The sequence below is a fragment of the Triticum urartu genome, chromosome 6, assembly GCF_003073215.2.
Source record: "Triticum urartu cultivar G1812 chromosome 6, Tu2.1, whole genome shotgun sequence".
In the NCBI taxonomy this organism is placed as follows: Eukaryota; Viridiplantae; Streptophyta; class Magnoliopsida; order Poales; family Poaceae; genus Triticum; species Triticum urartu.
Genome location: NC_053027.1, coordinates 551,723,094 through 551,743,107, shown reverse-complemented (window position 1 = coordinate 551,743,107; position 20,014 = coordinate 551,723,094).

The window sequence follows — 20,014 nt, the reverse complement described above, 5'->3', positions numbered from 1 at the left end:
TTGATCTCCCCAAGGAGAAGTGGTTTAAATATCATCCTCCTATAGAAGTAAAAGTAGCTGCAGCTATTAAAGTTGAAGAGAAGATTGTCACTTATAATGATCCTATTGTTCCTACTTATTATGTTGAGAAACCACCTTTTCCTGTTAGGATAGAAGATCATGCTAAAGCTTCAACTGTGGTTCGAAAAAGCAATATTAAAACTTATACACCTCCTGAGCAAGTTAAAGTTGAACCTGATATTGCTATTGTTAAAGATCTTTGATCTGATAATATTGATGGGCATGTTATTCATTTCCTTGATGAGACTGCTAGAATTGCCAAACCTTGTGCTAAAGATAAAAACATACCGGTGGTAGGCATGCCTGTTATTTCTGTTAAAATAGGAGATCATTGTTATCATGGCTTATGTGATATGGGTGCTAGTGCTAGCGCAATACCTTATTCCTTATATAAAGAAATTATGCATGATATTGCACCTGCTGAGATAGAAGATATTGATGTCACAATTAAACTTTCCAATAGAGATACTATTTCACCAATGGGAATTGTTAGAGATGTTGAAGTCTTGTGTGGGAAAACTAAATATCCTGCTGATGTTCTTGTTCTTGGTTCCCCACAAGATAACTTTTATCCCATTATATTTGGTAGACCCTTCCTGAACACTGTTAATGCTACCATAGATTGCAAAAGGGATGTTGTTACTATCGGTTTAGATGATATGTCTCATGAATTTAATTTCTTTAAATTTAGTAGACAACACCATGAAGAAGAATTACCTAGTAAGGATGAAATTATTGGTCTTGCTTCTATTGCCGTACCTCCTAGTGATCCTTTAGAAAAATATTTGCTAGACCATGAAAATGATATGTTTATGAATGAAAGAAGGGAAATAGATGAAGTATTCTTTAAACAGGAACCTATTCTGAAACACAATTTGCCTGTTGAAATCTTAGGGGATCCTCCTCCACCCAAGGGTGATCTCGTGTTTGAGCTTAAACCGCTGCCTGATACTCTTAAATATGCTTATCTTGATGAGAAAAAGATAAATCCTATTATTATTAGTGCTAACCTTTCAGAGCATGACGACGAGAGATTATTGAAAACTCTGAAGAAGCACCGTGCTGCTATTGGGTATACTCTTGATGATCTTAAGGGTATTAGTCCCACTCTATGTCAACATAAAATTAATTTGGAAGAAGATGCTAAACCAGTTCATGATCATCAACGACGGCTGAATCCTAAAATGAAAGAAGTGGTAAGAAAGGAAATACTAAAGCTCCTTGAGGCAGGTATAATCTATCCCATTGCTGATAGTCAGTGGGTATGTCCTGTCCATTGTGTCCGTAAGAAGGGAGGTATTACTGTCATTCCTAATGATAAAGATGAATTGATTCCTTAAGAATTATTACAGGTTATAGGATGGTAATTGATTTCCGCAAATTAAATAAGGCAACTAAAAAGGATCGTTACCCCTTACCTTTTATCGATCAAATGCTAGAAAGATTATCCAAACATACACATTTTTGCTTTCTAGATGGTTATTCTGGTTTCTCTCAAATACCTGTGTCCGCCAAAGATCAATCAAAGACTACTTTTACTTGCCCTTTTAGTAATTTTGCTTATAGATGTATGCCTTTTGGTCTATGTAATGCACCCGCTACCTTTCAAAGATGCATGATGGCTATATTCTCTGACTTTTGTGAAAAGATTTGTGAGGTTTTCATGGACGATTTCTCCGTCTATGGATCTTCTTTTGATGATTTCTTGAGCAACCTTGATCGAGTTTTGCAGAGATGTGAATAAACTAATCTTGTCTTGAATTGGGAAAAGTGCCACTTTATGGTTAATGAAGGCATTGTCTTGGGGCACAAAGTTTCTGAAAGAGGTATTGAAGTTGATAAAGCCAAGATTGATGCTATTGAAAAGATGCCATGCCCCAAGGACATCAAAGGTATAAGAAGTTTCCTTGGTCACGCCGGATTTTATAGGAGGTTCATTAAGGACTTCTCAAAAATTTCTCGGCCTCTGACTAATTTATTACAAAAAGATATACCATTTGTCTTTGATGATGATTGTGTAGAAGCATTTGAAATTCTTAAGAAAGCATTGATCTCTGCACCTATTATTCAGCCACCTGATTGGAATTTACCCTTTGAAATTATGTGTGATGCTAGTGACTATGCTGTAGGTGCTGTTCTAGGGCAAAGAGTTGATAAGAAACTAAATGTTATTCAATATGCTAGTAAAACACTAGACAATGCTCAAAGAAATTATGCTACCACTGAAAAAGAATTCTTAGCAGTTGTATTTGCTAGTGATAAGTTCAGACCTTATATTTTTGATTCCAAAGTAACTATTCACACTGATCATGCTGCTATTAAATATCTCATGGAAAAGAAAGATGCTAAACCTAGACTTATTAGATGGGTTCTCTTGCTACAAGAATTTGACTTACATATTGTTGATAGAAAGGGAGCTGAGAACCCCGTTGCAGACAACTTGTCTAGGTTAGAAAATGTGCTTGATGACCCACTTCCTATTGATGATAGCTTCCTTGATGAGCAATTAAATGTCATAAATGCTTCTCATACTGCTCCATGGTATGCTGATTATGCTAATTACATTGTTGCTAAGTTTATACCACCTAGTTTCACATACCAGCAAAAGAAAAAGTTCTTCTATGATTTGAGGCATTACTTTTGGGATGACCCACATCTTTATAAAGAAGGAGTAGATGGTGTTATTAGACGTTGTGTACCTGAGCATGAACAGGAACAAATCCTACGCAAGTGTCACTCCGAAGCTTATGGAGGACACCATGTTGGAGATAGAACTGCACATAAGGTATTGCAATCTGGTTTTTATTGGCCTACTCTCTTCAAGGATGCCTGTAAGTTTGTCTTATCTTGTGATGAATGTCAAAGAATTGGTAATATTAGTAGACGTCAAGAAATGCCTATGAATTATTCACTCGTTATTGAACCATTTGATGTTTGGGGCTTTGACTATATGGGGCCTTTTCCTTCCTCTAATGGATATACACATATTCTAGTTGCTGTTGATTACGTTACTAAGTGGGTAGAAGCTATTCCAGCTAGTAGTGTTGATCATAACACTTCTATTAAAATGCTTAAAGAAGTTATTTTACCAAGATTTGGAGTCCCTAGATATTGAATGACTGATGGTGGTTCACATTTTATTCATGGTGCTTTCCGTAAAATGTTTGCTAAATATGATGTTAATCATAGAATTGCATCTCCTTATCACCCACAGTCTAGTGGTCAAGTAGAATTGAGTAATAGAGAGCTCAAATTAATTTTTCAAAAGACTGTTAATAGATCTAGAAAGAATTGGTCCAAGAAACTTGATGATGCATTATGGGCCTATAGAACTGCATATAAAAATCCTATGGGTATGTCTTCGTATAAAATGGTTTATGGAAAAGCATGTCACTTACCTCTCAAACTAGAAGATCATGCTTATTGGGCTACTAGAGAACTCAATTATGATTTTAAACTTGCCGGTGAGAAGAGGTTATTTGATATTAGCTCACTTTATGAATGGAGAACCCAAGCCTATGAAAATGCCAAGTTGTTTAAACAAAAAGTTAAAAGATGGCATGACAAAAGGATACAAAAGCGTGAGTTTAATGTAGGTGATTATGTATTGCTATACAACTCTCGTTTAAGATTTTTTGCAGGAAAACACCTCTCTAAATGGGAAGGTCCTTACGTTATCGAAGAGGTCTATCGCTCTGATGCGATAAAAATCAACAACTTCAAAGGCACAAATTCGACGGTGGTGAACGGTCAAAGAATCAAACATTATATCTCAGGTAATCCCATAAATGTTGAAACCAATATTATTGAAACCGTAACCCCGGAGGAATACATAAGGGACACTTTTCAGAACGTTTCAGACTCCGAAAAGGAATAGGTATGTGGTACGGTAAGTAAACCGACTCCAAAACAGTTTTTAAGGCAATATTTCTCCGTTTTGGAATATTTAGAAAAATAGAAAAATAAGAAGCAGTCCGGGAAGAACACGAGGGTGGAGGGGGCGCCCCCTACCTCGTGGGTACCTCGTGCGCTCTCCGGACTCCATTTTCGTACACGACACGTATTTTGGTCGGTAAAAATTCATTATATAATCTCCTAGGGGTTTTGACTTCCGTATCACGTAAATATCTCTTGTCATTGTTTTGAGCTGTCCTGCTGCAGACGGAGCAACATGTCGTCCCAGGATTCGGAAGGAGAAAGCTATGTGGTTGATTACCTTGCAGATCCTAAGGTTTATGGGGATGTGGAGCATTGCGGTTGGACTACAGAAGAAGAAGAAGAGGACTATGAACCCAAGGGAAAGGAGGAGACGAGCTCGGATGAAGATGAAATCCCATTACCTCAACCTGGGGACATGCATGTGGAGTTCAAAAAGTCAAGCCTCCCGGATAGGGTAAAGAAACCTAAGATCGAGTTTATCCCTTTTCGCCTCTTGCAGGAAAACAAGCAGGAACAATGCAAAAAGATACTGAGCCTGGAACAGGAGATCGAGGACCTAAGGGACCAAAATTTTGTCCTCAAGCGCAAATTAAGGAAGAAGCCTACGCCATCAACAAAACCATCACCTTCTACGCCAACAAAGGGGACATAATCACATGGGTATGGGCACTCCTCTTGGCAACATCCAAGCTTGGGGGAGTGCCCCGGTATCGTATCACCATCACTTCTATCTTTACCATTTTCCTTAGTTCGATCCTTTTGGTAATATCTTGATCTAGTAGAATAAAAGTTCTTAGTATGATCTAGTCATGAGTTTTGCTTTATAATCCTTCTATGTAATTGAGTCCGTGAGCTATATAATAAAGATTAGTGTTGAGTCAAGGGCTTGATTATTTTGCCATGATCCTAAGGGAATAAAAGAAAAGAGAAAGAAATAAAAAGAAACAAAGAGATCATGTGAGTCTTATGGAGAGTAATGAGCTCACATAGAAAAAGGTATGATGAATAAAAGTTGTTGAGGGTTGACAAACATAGTTTTGGTCATCGTTGCAATTAATAGGAAGTAATAAAGAAAGAGAGGTCTTCACATATAAATATACTATCTTGGACATCTTTTATGATTGTGAGCACTCATTAAGATATGACATGCTAAAGAGTTGACATTGGACAAGGAAGACAACATAATGGGTTGTGTTTTCTTACATCTGAGATAAATTATATTGTCATGGATCATCCAACATGGTTGAGCTTGCCTTTCCCCCTCGTGCTAGCCAAATTCATCGCACCAAGTAGAGATACTACTTGTGCTTCCAAATGCCCTTAAAACCAGTCTTGCCATGAGAGTCCACTATACCTACCTATGGATTGAGTAAGATCCTCTAAGTAAGTTGTCATCGGTGCAAGCAATAAAAATTGCTCTCTAAATCTGTATGACTTATTAGTGTGGGAGAAAATAAAATTTATACGATCGTGTGATATGGAAGAAATAAAAGCGACAGACTGCATAATAAAGGTCCATATCACAAGTGGCAATATAAAGTGACGTTCTTTCGCATTAAGATTTTGTGCATCCAACTATAAAAGCTCATGACAACCTCTGCTTCCCTCTGCGAAGGGCTTATCTTTTACTTTTATCTCCTACATTGCATAAGAGTCATGGTGATCTTCACCCTTCCTTTTTACATTTTATCCTTTGGCAAGCACAGTATGTTGGAAAGATCCTGGTATATATGGCTAATTGGATGTGATTTTTCATGAAATATTACCGTTGACATTACCCTTGAGGTAAAATGTTGGGAGGCAAAACTATAAGCCCCTATCTTTCTCTGTGTTCGATCTAAACTCCATACCCATAAGTATTGCGTGAGTGTCAGCAATTGTGAAAGACTATATGATAGTTGAGTATGTGGACTTGCTGAAAAGCTCTTATACATTGACTCTTTCCTATGTTATGATAAATTGCAATTGCTCCAATGACTGAGATTATAGTTTGTTAGTTTTCAATGAAGTTTACGATTCATACTTGAAATTGTGATTGAATTATTACTCTAGCATAAGAAATCATATGACAAGAATTATATAAGTTGTTGTTCTAAGTTGTTCTAAGAATGATCATGATGCCCTCATGTCCGTATTTTATTTTTATCGACGCCTCTATCTCTAAACATGTGGACATATTTTTCGATTTCGGCTTTTCGCTTGAGGACAAGCGAGGTCTAAGCTTGGGGAAGTTGATACGTCCATTTTGAATCATGCTTTTATATCGATATTTATTGCATTATGGGCTGTTATTAAACATTATGTCACAATACTTATGCCTATTCTCTCTTATTTTACAAGGTTTACATGAAGAGGGAGAATGCCGGCAGCTGGGATTCTGGGCTGGAAAAGGAGCAAATATTGGAGATCTAATCTGCACAGCTCCAAAAGTCCTGAAACTTCACGAAATACGTTTTCAGAATATATAAAAAATACTCAGCGGAAGAGATTCACCAGGGGGCCCACACCCTGCCCACGAGGGTGGGGGCGTGCCCTACCCCATGGATGCGCCCCCTACCTCGTGGGCCCCCTGGTGGCCCTCCGGTGTCCATTTTCTGCTATATGAAGTCTTTTGATGGAAAAAAAATAAGAAGCCATCTTCTCGGACAAAACTCTGCCGCCACAAGGCGGAACCAATCTAGGGCTCTGGCGGAGCTGTTCTGCCGGGGAAACTTCCCTCCCGGAGGGGGAAATCATCGCCATCATCATCACCAACGCTCCTCTCATCGGGAGAGGGCAATCTCCATCAACATCTTCATCAGCACCATCTCCTCTCAAAACCCTAGTTCATCTCTTGTATCCAATTCTTGTCTCCAAGTCCGGGATTGGTGCTAGTAGGTTGCTAGTAGTGTTAATTACTCCTTGTAGTTGATGCTAGTTGGTTTAATTGGTGGAAGATCATATGTTCAGATCCTATATGCATATTAATACCCCTCTGATTTTGAACATGTTTATGCTTTGTGAGTAGTTACGTTTGTTCCTGAGGACATGGGAGAAGTCTTGCTATTAGTAGTCATGTGAATTTGGTATTCGTTCGATATTTTGATGAGATGTATGTTGTCTTTCCTCTAGTGGTGTTATGTGAACGTCGACTACATGACACTTCACCATTATTTGGGCCTAGAGGAAGGCATTGGGAAGTAATAAGTAGATCATGGGTTGCTAGAGTGACAGAAGCTTAAACCCTAGTTTATGCATTGCTTCGTAAGGGGCTGATTTGGATCCATATGTTTCATGCTATGGTTAGGTTTACCTTAATACTTTTGTTGTAGTTGCGGATGCTTGCAATAGAGGTTAATCATAAGTGGGATGCCTGTCCAAGTAAGTACAGTACCCAAGCACCGGTCCACCCACATACCAAATTATCAAAGTACCGAACGCGAATCATATGAGTGTGATGAAAACTAGCTTGATGATATTCCCATGTGTCCTCGGGAGCGCTTTTCTCTATATAAGAGTTTGTCCAGGCTTGTACTTTGCTACAAAAAGGATTGGGCCACCTTGCTGCACTTTATTTACTTTTGTTACTTGTTGCTCGTTACAAATTATCCTATCACAAAACTATCTGTTACCACTTATTTCAGTACTTGCAGAGAATACCTTGCCGGAAACCGCTTATCATTTCCTTCTGCTCCACGTTGGGTTCGACACTCTTACTTATCGAAAGGACTACGATAGATCCCCTATACTTGTGGGTCATCCTCAACAGTAATTTGTTCACCCACCGTAGAATACTTATGCTCTCGAGAGAAGCCACTAGTGAAACCTATGGCCCCCGGGTCTATCTTCATCATATTAATCTCCCAATACTTAGTTATTTCCTTTGCTTTTTACTTTGCTTTTATTTTACTTTGCATCTTTATCACAAAAATACCAAAAATATTATCTTATCATATCTATCAGATCTCACTCTCGTAAGTGGCCGTGTAGGGATTGACAACCCCTTATCGCGTTGGTTGCGAGGGTGGAGTAATAGTAGTAGATGCAGGCAGGAGTCGGTCTACTTGTCTCGGACGTGATGCCTATATACATGATCATACCTAGATATTCTCATAACTATGCTCAATTTTGTCAATTGCTCAACAGTAATTTGTTCACCCACCGTAGAATACTTATGCTCTCGAGAGAAGCCACTAGTGAAACCTATGGCCCCCGGGTCTATCTTCATCATATTAATCTCCCAATACTTAGTTGTTTCCTTTGCTTTTTACTTTGCTTTTATTTTACTTTGCATCTTTATCACAAAAATACCAAAAATATTATCTTATCATATCTATCAGATCTCACTCTCGTAAGTGGCCGTGTAGGGATTGACAACCCCTTATCGCGTTGGTTGCGAGGATTTATTTGTTTTGTGCAGGTGCGAGGGACTCGCGCGTAGCCTCCTCCTGGATTGATACCTTGGTTCTCAAAAACTGAGGGAAATACTTACGCTACTTTGCTGCATCATCCCTTCCTTTTCGGGGAAAATCAACGCAGTGCTCAAGAGGTAGCAAGAAGGATTTCTGGCGCCGTTGTCGGGGAGGTCTACACAAAAGTCAATATACCAAGTACCCATCACATACCCTTATCTCCCGCATTACATTATTTGCCATTTGCCTCTCGTTTCCTCTCCCCCACTTCACCCTTGCCGTTTTATTCGTCCTCTCTCTCTATCCTCCCTCTCTTTCTCTATTTGCCTCTTTTTGCCCGCTTGCTTTTTATTTGCTTGTGTGTTAGTTTGCTTGCTTGTCACGATGGCTCAAGATAACACTAAATTGTGTGACTTCACCAATACCAACAATAATGATTTTATTAGCACTCCGATTGCTCCTCTTACCGATGCTGAATCTTTTGAAATTAATACTGCTTTGCTGAATCATGTCATGAAAGATCCATTTTCCGGCCTTCCTAGTGAAGATGCCGCTACCCATCTAAATAGCTTCGTTGATTTGTGTGATATGCAAAAGAAGAAAGATGTGGATAATGATATTGTTAAATTGAAGCTATTTCCTTTTTCTCTTAGAGATCGTGCTAAAGCTTGGTTTTCGTCTTTGCCTAAAAATAGTATTGATTCATGGAACAAGTGCAAAGATGCTTTTATCTCTAAGTACTTTCCTCCCGCTAAGATCATCTCTCTTAGAAACGATATTATGAATTTCAAGCAACTTGATCATGAACATGTTGCACAAGCTTGGGAGAGAATGAAACTAATGATACGTAATTGCCCTACTCATGGTTTAAATTTGTGGATGATTATACAAATTTTTTATGCCGGGTTGAATTTTGCTTCTAGAAATCTTTTAGATTCAGCCGCGGGAGGCACTTTTATGGAAATCACTTTAGGATAAGCTACTAAACTCCTAGATAATATTATGGTTAATTATTTTCAATGGCATACTGAAAGATCTACTAATAAAAAGGTGCATGCGATAGAAGAAATTAATGTTTTGAGTGGAAAGATGGATGAACTTATGAAATTATTTGCTAGTAAGAGTGTTTCTTCTGATCCTAATGATATGCCCTTGTCTACTTTGATTGAGAATAATAATGAATCTATGGATGTGAATTTTGTTGGTAGGAACAATTTTGGTAACAACGCATATAGAGGAAATTTCAATCCTAGGCCTTATCCTAGTAATCCCTCTAATGATTATGGTAATTCCTACAACAATTCTTATGGAAATTATAATAAGATGCCCTCTGATTTTGAATCTAATATTAAAGAATTTATTACTTCGCAAAAGAGTTTGAATGCTATGATTGAAGAAATGTTGCTTAAGATTGATGAGTTGGCTAGGAACGTTCATAGGATTTCTCTTGATGTTGATTCTTTGAAACTTAGATCTATTCCACCTAAGCATGATATCAATGAGTCTCTAAAATCCATGAGAATTTCCATTGATGAGTGCAAAGAAAGAACCGCTAGGATGCGTGCTAAGAAAGATGCCTTTATAAGAGCGTGTTCTTCTAGTTCCTATGAAAATAAGATGAAGATCTAAAATTTATTGATGTGTACCCTATTAAATCTTTGTTTTGCAATATGAATCTTGATAATTATGGGACTGAATATGATCCACCTTTACCTAGAAGGCGTTCCAAGAATTCGGAATTTTTTGATCTTGATGCTAAAATAGATAAAAGTGGGATTGAAGAAATTAAAACCCTAGATGTTGCTAAACCCACTATTATGGATTTCAAGGAATTTAACTATGAAAATTTCTATTTTATTGATTGTATTTCCTTGTTGCAATCCGTGCTAAATTTTCCTCACGCTTATAGTCAAAATAAAGCGTTTACTAAACATATCGTTGATGCCTTGATGCAATCTTATGAAGAAAAACTTCAATTGGAAGTTTCTATCCCTAGAAAACTCTATGATGAGTGGGAACCAACTATTAAAATTAAATTAAATATCATGAATACTATGCTTTATGTGATTTGGGTGCTAGTGTTTCCACGATTCCAAAGACTTTGTGTGATTTGTTAGGTTTCCGTGATTTTGATGATTGCTCTCTAAACTTGCACCTTGCGGATTCCACTATTAAGAAACCTATGGGAAGAATTAATGATGTTCTTATTGTTGCAAATAGGAATTATGTGCCCGTAGATTTTATTGTTCTTGACATAGATTGCAATCCTTCATGTACTATTATTCTCGGTAGACCTTTCCTTAGAACGATTGGTGCAATTATTGATATGAAGGAAGGAAATATTAGATTCCAATTTCCATTAAGGAAAGGCATGGAACACTTTCCTAGAAAGAAAATTAAATTACCTTATGAATCTATTATGAGAGCCACTTATGGATTTCCTACCAAATATGGCAATACCTAGATCTATCCTTGCTTGTTATGCCTAGCTAGGGGCGTTAAACGATAGTGCTTGTTGGGAGGAAACCCAATTTTATTTTTATTCCTTGCTTTTTGCTACTGTTTAGTAATAAATAATTTATTTAGCCTCTGTTTAGATTGTGTGTGTTTTTTGTGTTTAATTAGTGTTTGTGCCAAGTAGAACCGTTGGGAAGACTTGGGGAATGTCTTGTTACACTTGCTGTAAAAAACAGAAACTTTAGCGCTCACAAAAACTGCTGCCATTTTTATTTGGAAAGTTCTATTTAGTTAATTCCTTTTGTCAGATAATTAATAGATAAATTCCTCACGTCCAGCAATTTATTTTAGAATTTTTGGGGTTCCAGATCTTGCGCTAGCTACAGATTACTACAGACTGTTCTGTTTTTTGACAGATTCTATTTTTCGTGTGTTGTTTGCTTATTTTGATGAATCTATGGCTAGTAAAATAGTTTATAAACCATAGAGAAGTTGGAATACAGTAGGTTTAACACCAATATAAATAAATAATGAGTTCATTACAGTACCTTGAAGTGGTCTTTTGTTTTCTTTCGCTAACGGAGCTCACGAGATTTTCTACTTTGAGTTTTGTGTTGTGAAGTTTTCAAGTTTTGGGTAAAGATTTGATGGATTATGGAACAAGGAGTGGCAAGAGCCTAAGCTTGGGGATGACCATGGCACCCCCAATATAATCTAAGGACACCTAAAAGCCAAAGCTTGGGGATGCCCCGGAAGGCATCCCCTCTTTCGTCTACTTCTATCGGTAACTTTACTTGGAGCTATATTTTTATTCACCACATGATATGTGTTTTGCTTGGAGCCTCTTGTATGATTTGAGTCTTTACTTTTTAGTTTACCACAATCATCCTTGCTTTACACACCTTTTGAGAGATACATACATGATTTGGAATTTGTTAGAATACTCTATGTGCTTCGCTTATATCTTTTGAGTTATATAGTTTTGCTCTAGTACTTCACTTATATCTTTTAGAGCACGGTGGTGGATTTTTTTTATAGAAACTATTGATCTCTCATGATTCACTTAGATTATTTTGAGATTCTTAAATATCATGGTAATTTCCTTAAAATCCTAATATGCTAGGTATACAAGATTAATAATAAAACTTTCGTATGAGTGTGTTGAATACTATGACAAGTTTGATGCTTGATAATTGTTTTGAGATATGAAGATGGTGATATTAAAGTTGTGCTAGTTGAGTAGTTGTGAATTTGAGAAATACTTGTGTTAAAGTTTGTGATTCCCGTAGCATGCACATATGGTGAACCGTTATGTGATGAAGTCGGAGCATGATTTATTTATTGATTGTCTTCCTTATGAGTGGCAGTCGGGGACGAGTGATGGTCTTTTCCTACCAATCTATCCCCCTAGGAGCATGCGTGTAATAATTTGCTTTGATAACTTGTAGATTTTTGCAATAAGTATATGAGTTCTTTATGACTAATGATGAGTCCATGGATTATACGCACTCTCACCCTTCCACAATTGCTAGCCTCTCTAATACCGCGCACCTTTCGCCGGTATCATACACCCACCATGTACCTTCTTCAAAACATCCACCATACCTACCTATTATGGCATTTCCATAGCCATTCCGAGATATATTGCCATGAAACTTTCCACTGTTCCGTTTATTATGACACACTCCATCATTGTCATATTTCTTAGCATGATCATGTAGTTGACATCGTATTTGTGGCAAAGCCACCATTCATAATTTTTCATACATGTCACTCATGAGTCATTGCATATCCCGGTACACTACCAGAGGCATTCATATAGAGTCATATTTTGTTCTAAGTATCAAGTTGTAATTGTTGAGTTGTAAGAAAATAAAAGTGTGATGATTATCATTATTAGAGCATTGTCGCAGTGAGGAAAGGATGATGGAGACTATGATTCCCCCACAAGTCGGGATGAGACTCCAGACGGAAAATAAAAAAAGAAGAAGAAAAGAGGCCATAAAAAAGAGAGAAAAGGCCCAAATAAAAAATGAGAGAAAAAGAGAGAAGGGGCAATGCTACTATCCTTTTACCACACTTGTGCTTCAAAGTAGCACCATGATATTCATAGTAGAGAGTCTCTCATTTTGTCACTTTTATATACTAGTGGGAATTTTTCATTATAGAACTTGGCTTGTATATTCCAATGATGGGCTTCCTCAAAATGCCCTAGGTCTTCATGAGCAAGCAAGTTGGATGCACACCCACTTAGTTTCTTTTTGAGCTTTCATATACTTATAGCTCTAGTGCATTCGTTGCATGGCAATCCCTACTCACTCACATTGATATCTATTGATGGGCATCTCCATAGCCCGTTGATACGCCTAGTTGATGTGAGACTATCTTCTCCCTTTTTGTCTTCTCCACAACCACCATTCTATTCCACCTATGGTGCTATATCCATGGCTCACGCTCATGTATTGCGTGAAGATTGAAAAAGTTTTGAGAATGTCAAAAGTATGAAACAATTGCTTGGCTTGTCATCGGGGTTGTGCATGATTTAAATACTTTGTGTGGTGAAGATAGAGCATAGCCAAACTATATGATTTTGTAGGGATAACTTTCTTTGGCCATGTTATTTTGAGAAGAGATAATTGCTTTGTTAGTATGATTGAAGTATTATTATTTTTATGTCAATATGAACTTTTGTCTTGAATCTTTCGGATCTGAATATTGATACCACAATTAAGAAGAATTACATTAAAATTATGCCAAGTAGCACTCCGAATCAAAAATTCTGTTTTTATCATTTACCTACTCGAGGACGAGCAGGAATTAAGCTAGGGGATGCTTGATACGTCTCCAACTTATCTATAATTTTTGATTGCTCCATGCTATATTATCTACTATTTTGGACATTATTGGGCTTTATTATCCACTTTTATATTATTTTTGGGACTAACCTATTAACCGGAGGCCCAGCCCAGAATTGCTATTTTTTGCCTGTTTTAGGGTTTCGAAGAAAAGGAATATCAAACGGAGTCCAAAGGGAATGAAACCTTCGGGAACGTGATTTTCTCAACGAACAAGACCCAGGAGACTTGGACCCTACGTCAAGACACAAAATAGGAGGCCACGAGGTAGGGGCGCGCCTACCCCCTGTCGTGGTTCTAAGCCTGACAGTAGAATGGGGGTAGGAATGTAGAGGCAAGATCCTAGCTGTGGAGGAGCTGTACACGCGAGTTTCACAAGTTCAAGCCTTCTCGGAGGAAGTAACATCCCTACGTCTCGGAGCCCGAAGGCGGTCGACTGTTTATATGCGTGTGAGTTACAGGGGGTGCGAACCCTTGTCCCGGAGGAGGGGGTGGCTTATATAGAGTGCGCCAGGACCCCAGCCAGCCCACGTTACAAAGGTTTCAATGTACACAAAGGTAGGGCATTACTGGTAACGCTAGTAATAAAGAGATATAAATGATCTTTAAGGTTACAGAGTGAATGACCGACCGTTGTCATCCTGAGTGACGTTAGGCCTTCTACACTCCGAGTGGTTTCTTGTATCGTCGAGTGGTTGTTCGCATACTCGAGTGTCTTCTATACTGTCGAGTGGAACATAGTTTCACGGTCGAGTGGATGATGATTTTGCTTCGACCGCTTCTGGTTCCTTTAGAGATGTCCTTGGGGAGGGTATCTTGGACAAATCCATGACCCTACCCTAGGTACATAGCTTCATCATTAGCCCCCGAATGGATCAGGGTTTGAGTGAGGAAGGAGTTGGGAACACTTCCGACTCATTCTTTGTGCTATGAGTATAACTTGTTCTGGAACAATGAACCGAGGAGACAACATCAACTTCTTTTTCAGTTGCCTTGGTCCATTCTTAGTTTTTGCCGAGTGAACTTTCACGGTAGAATTTTCAATGATAATGTGGAGGATGTTTTCAGTCTGACCAGTTGCTCTACTCTCCGCGTATTTCGCGGGATTCGAATTTTGGGAAGCGCGCCAGACGGGCGAGGCCGTCGTAATCGGGACGGATTAGGCAGGTCTCCTCGATCTCCGCGCCACCTTTTTCGCCACGTACTGCGTGCACGACTGTTGCGGGATTTGTTTAGAACGTCTGGGCCTACCAGTCAGTCACTCGGGGAATGACCTTATAAAAGGCACCGAACCGGGTCTCTGCACCGTGCTCTCCCATTCTCTTTTCTTCTTCCTCCGACCTCTCCACCACGCTCACTTCTGCTCTCGTCGCTGAACCCTCGCTCGAACTTGATCCGCCGCCATGGGAAAAGAGAAGACGGTGGCGCTGGAGCGCGCGAAGAAGGCGACCGCGAAGTCGAAGGGCAAGCGGACCAGCCGGGGCGGATCCTCGTCGAGATCTGGCCTGCCACCGGGCTAGATCCAGGGCGACTGGATCCGCTCGACGATCAGCCATGACGACCTCGACGACCTGGTGGAGGGGGGACTGATCCCCCACAAATCAGCGCGGCTCCCGGGGAACGAGACCGAGCCGCAGCCAAGGAAGGGTGAGTGCATTCTCCTCGCCACCCACGTCGATCGCGGATTTTCTCTGCCTCCCCATCCTTTCTTTCGGGGCTTTTTGAACTTCTTTGGGGCTCAGCTCCACCACTTCACTCCAAACACCATAGTCTATCTGGCTGCTTTTGTGTCAATGTGTGAAAATTTCTTGGGCTATCGACCGCACTGGGGCCTCTTCAAACATATCTTCACCTACCGCTCCCAGTCGGTCAAAAAGGCCAATCCGAGTGATGAGAGGAAGCACGTGATCCAGATGTGTGGGGGCCTGGGGATCTAGATGAGGAACAAGAGCACCTTCCCGGCAATGATCCTTCCCGACTCGGTCCGCGGCTGGCAGTCGACTTGATTTTACTGCAAAGATCAGCCGACCCGGGGTCAGTCGACTGGACTTCCTCCCTTTTCCCTGGCTCGAGTGGATAAGCCCTCCTCCTTGAAGGTGGTTCCCGAAGAGAAGGCGCAGGTCAAGGTGTTGGTCGAGCAGGTCGTCCAACTCGTCCGCGACGGGGTGACTGGGATGGACCTGCTGGAGGTCTTTCTCGATCGACGCATCCAACTGCTCCAGGCCCGTGATCATCCGATGTGGATGTACTCTAGACTCGAGGACTCCACTCGGATCCACCCGGAGGACGTCAGTGAGGACATCTTGGAGAAGTGGCTGATGGGAATCACCAGCAACAAAGACAACCCCCGGGGGTCTAGGAGGGTGATTCCATTCGACCACTCATGTCAGACGGAGCAGGTATGATTCTATTTTACCAAATATCTTTCTGATTCACTGTGTGACACCTTGTTGATGGTCGACTGTACTCCTTTTGCTCGTTGTTCTTTCAGGCTCTCATTGACATGTACTCGATGCCCAACGGAGTGCAGGAGCAAGACGTCGAGGAGGGAGCGAGCGGGGGCGAGAGCGGCGAGTGGCACTCGGATGCAGAGGAGGACGAGGAGAGCGACGACTCGAGCGATGATGAAGAAGTCGACTCGCCTCCTCGCAGAGAGAGGAGATCCAAGCACGGACACGATCTGGCGAGCACCCCGGACCTAGCGACCGCGCCGACTGGGCAGTCTTCGAAGCGCCCCCGGACGTCTTCTCCAGCGCCGATTGAGAAGGCCCCAAAGCAGCCCAAGGTTGTGCCGCCTCCAGCTCCAAAAGCACCGAAGGCCACCTCCTCCAAACTGCTCAAGGATTTACCCAGGATCAAAGTGACCGTCCCTACCATCTCCGGGTAATCATCTGACTTGTTCTTTTCATCGACTCGAGCAACAGAACATAACCGACTGAGTACGGACACTTGTAGTGCTGCTACATCGGGAACCTCTTCCCTCCAGTACTGAGACGAGGAGATGGAAGACGCGGTTACCTCCAACCCAGGTAGAAACTCTTATGATCTTGTTCTTGATTACTGGGTCGATTGCATTCTAGTGGTTCACTTGGGGTAGAATGATCTGTCTTGCAGCTCCACCCAACGTCATCGATCTTCCAGATGACGATGAAGATGTGGATCTTAAGCCTAGGAAGAGCAAAAAGGTAACAGATGGCAAGATGTCTCAGCAAGGGCCAACAACAACACCACCCGTCCGTCAATCTGAAGACGCGGGCAGGGCCTATGTAACCTTCGCTGCACCCTTGTCGAGTGAGCACTCCGCACCGTCCACTGCACCGGTGATTCCTTCAGTCGTCCAACTCCACGCCACGGAGCTCCAAACTGCCACACCTGGGTCGTCTGCTCTCTTTTTCACCAGCTACCCCGTTCCGGACAACCAGTCGGAAGTGGCTGCGGAAGCCATCCGTCAGGCTAACGTGATGATGGAGCGGATGAAGACGGTGCATGAGAATAACCAGGCTGCTTATGACGCCAGCGCTGCTCTCCGGGCCAATGTCCAGGTAAGTAGACTTTTTGGCTGACCTTGTTCTGTCAGGATATGCTATCTGAAACATTTTCTTCCATACAATCTCCTGTTGTTTGCGTCGAATCAGTGCACCCAGTGGGTGTTTTGTTGTCTTTGGTAGTTGCGTTCTTCCACTCGGTCTGGGCGAGTAGGATCTAAACCGGTGGGGGCACGCTAAGTGCACCCACTGTGTGTAGTCCCCGAGACCACAGTCGACTGCTAGCAGTCGACAGGGCTCTGAGTTCTACCTTCCTTTCTTTTCTTCCACTCGACCCGGGCGGACCGGTCGAATGAGATCTGAACCGGTGGGGGCACGCTAAGTGCACCCACTGGGTGTAGTCCCCGAGACCGCAGTCGACTGTTGGCAGTCGACTGGGGTCTGAACAGTTTTTTTACTTGACCTGGGCGGACCGTTCGAGTTGGGTCTTAATCAGCGGGGGCACGCCAAGTGCACCCGCTGGGTGTAGCCCCCGAGACCGCAGTCGACTGTGTGCAGTCGGCAGGGGTCTAAGAGAACTTCTTTAAGTTTTATCCACTCGGAAGTGAACAACCTTTGATCTTGTCGATTGACACGTCTTTTGCCTTCTGCAGAAGTCTTGTACTCTCATTTCCATGTTTGCTGAACTTGAGGAGAAGCAGAGGCAACTCAACCTCGACTTGGAGTTGGCCCAGCAGAATCTGAAGAAAGCTCAAGACGAAGCTGCTGGTATGGAAGGTAACTGCCTGTCGACTGTCTTTTTAAAACATTTCTTTGAGCTCTTGTCTGACCCGATTGCTTCTTTTGCAGAGAAAACGAAGTTGGCTATGGAGAATAAGGACTCAGACCTCGCCGCTGCATAGAAGGAAGCCCAAGATAAAACTGCCCTCGCAGACCAGAAGCTGGCTTCAGTCGAAGCACTGGAAGGGGAGGTGACCAAGCTGAAGTCCTGTCTCAACGAGTCTAACCGAGAGGTGAGTCGTCTGAAGAAGGACAAAATTACCCTAAACGAAAAGCTGGAGTCTGCGGTCCACAAGAGGAATGACACGGAGGCTTATCTGAGAACTCTTGCTAAGAAGCTTTATCTTATGCTGGAAGGTATTTCTTTTAAACCGACTGTGTTGATGCTTGCGAACATATCCTGTCCGGTCGACTCACTAATTTTTGGCTGCAGAATTCTGCCAAGACTTTGACGAGGAAACTGGAAAGGTCGAGACGGGTCTGGACCCTATCGCTTCTCCAGTTTGCGACGAAACTGCAATGAACGTGCTCCGACTGGAGTCTCATGTCGCCAGCGTCACAAGCTACCTCGCGCGCCTGAAGGAGGCAGTCTCACGAGTCGACGCATTGCTCTGGCCAAGGGCGACGCTTCAAAATGACCTGGAATCCCTGATGGCTCGACTCAACAATATCCCTAACCGAGTGCAGGAATGGAAGAAGTCCTCCGCCCGGTGTGGTGCTGACGTGGCGATGTCCTTGGTGCGAGTCCACTGCAAGGAAGCTCGTGAAGACAAGCTGGTGGCGATCAAGGTCGCTAACACTAAAAGGCATGACTTCCAGTCCTTCATGGAGACTTTCATCGCTGCTACCACTCGGATCGCGGATGGGATCGACCTGGATGAATTCATCGAGCCTGCCAGCCCTCCTCCTGCCGAGTGAACAAACTTATGAGACTTGAATCTGCTTTAAATTTGCCTCGGAATGCCGAGTGGTTGCTGTAACCGTTAAACTCCTTCGGGCTTGATGCTCGAATACTTTTGGTTTGCTGCTTGGAACTTTAGGATTTATCTGAATTTGGTTTATTTCCGAATATGCTTGCGTTTTTCCTTCAAGTGGACTTTGTTCTCTGCTCGGAATAGTCTTTGCGCTGGAGATGCAGCTCTGAGGTGGCGACTCTAGTCGACCTGGGCTTCATCGTCCTTGCGGATAGGGATGGAGCGGACATTGTACTTGTGGCGTAGTCCCGAAGGAGAAGGTTGTAGTCGACTTGCACCTCGTCGTCCTTGCGGATAGGGATGGAGCGCACGTTGTACTTGTGGCGTAGCTCCGAAGGAGAAGGTTGCAGTCGACCCGCACCTCGTCGTCCTTGTGGATAGGGATGGAGCGCACGTTGTACTCGTGGCGTAGCTCCGAAGGAGAAGGTTGCAGTCGACCTGCACATCGTCGTCCTTGCGGATAGGGATAGAGCGCACGTTGTACTTGTGGCGTAGCTCCGAAGGAGAAGGTTGCAGTCGACCTGCACCTCGTCGTCCTTGCGGATAGGGATGGAGCGCACGTTGTACTTGTGGCGTGGCTCCGAAGGGGAAGGTTGCAGTCGACCTGCACCTCGTCGTCCTTGCGGATAGGGATGGAGCGCACATTGTACTTGTGGCGTAGCTCCGAACTTAGGCGGGTAATAGACAGCAGCTAAGCCCCCGAGTGGGAGGGTTGCTCTCCACTCGGTAAGATTTTTTTAAACTTAGGCGAGTACTGGACTGCAGCTAAGCCTCCGAGTGGGAGAACTTAGGCGAGTACTAGACTGCAGCTAAGCCCCCGAGTGGGAGGGTTGCTCTCCACTCGGTAGGATTTTTTAAACTTAGGCGAGTACTGGACTGCAGCTAAGCCTCCGAGTGGGAGAACTTAGGCGAGTACTGACTGCAGCTAAGCCCCCGAGTGGGAGGATTGCTCTCCATCCTCGGTAGGATTTTACAAACTTAGGCGAGTACTGGACTGCAGCTAAGCCTCCGAGTGAGAGAACTTAGGCGAGTACTACTGCAGCTAAGCCCCCGAGTGGGAGGATTGCTCATCC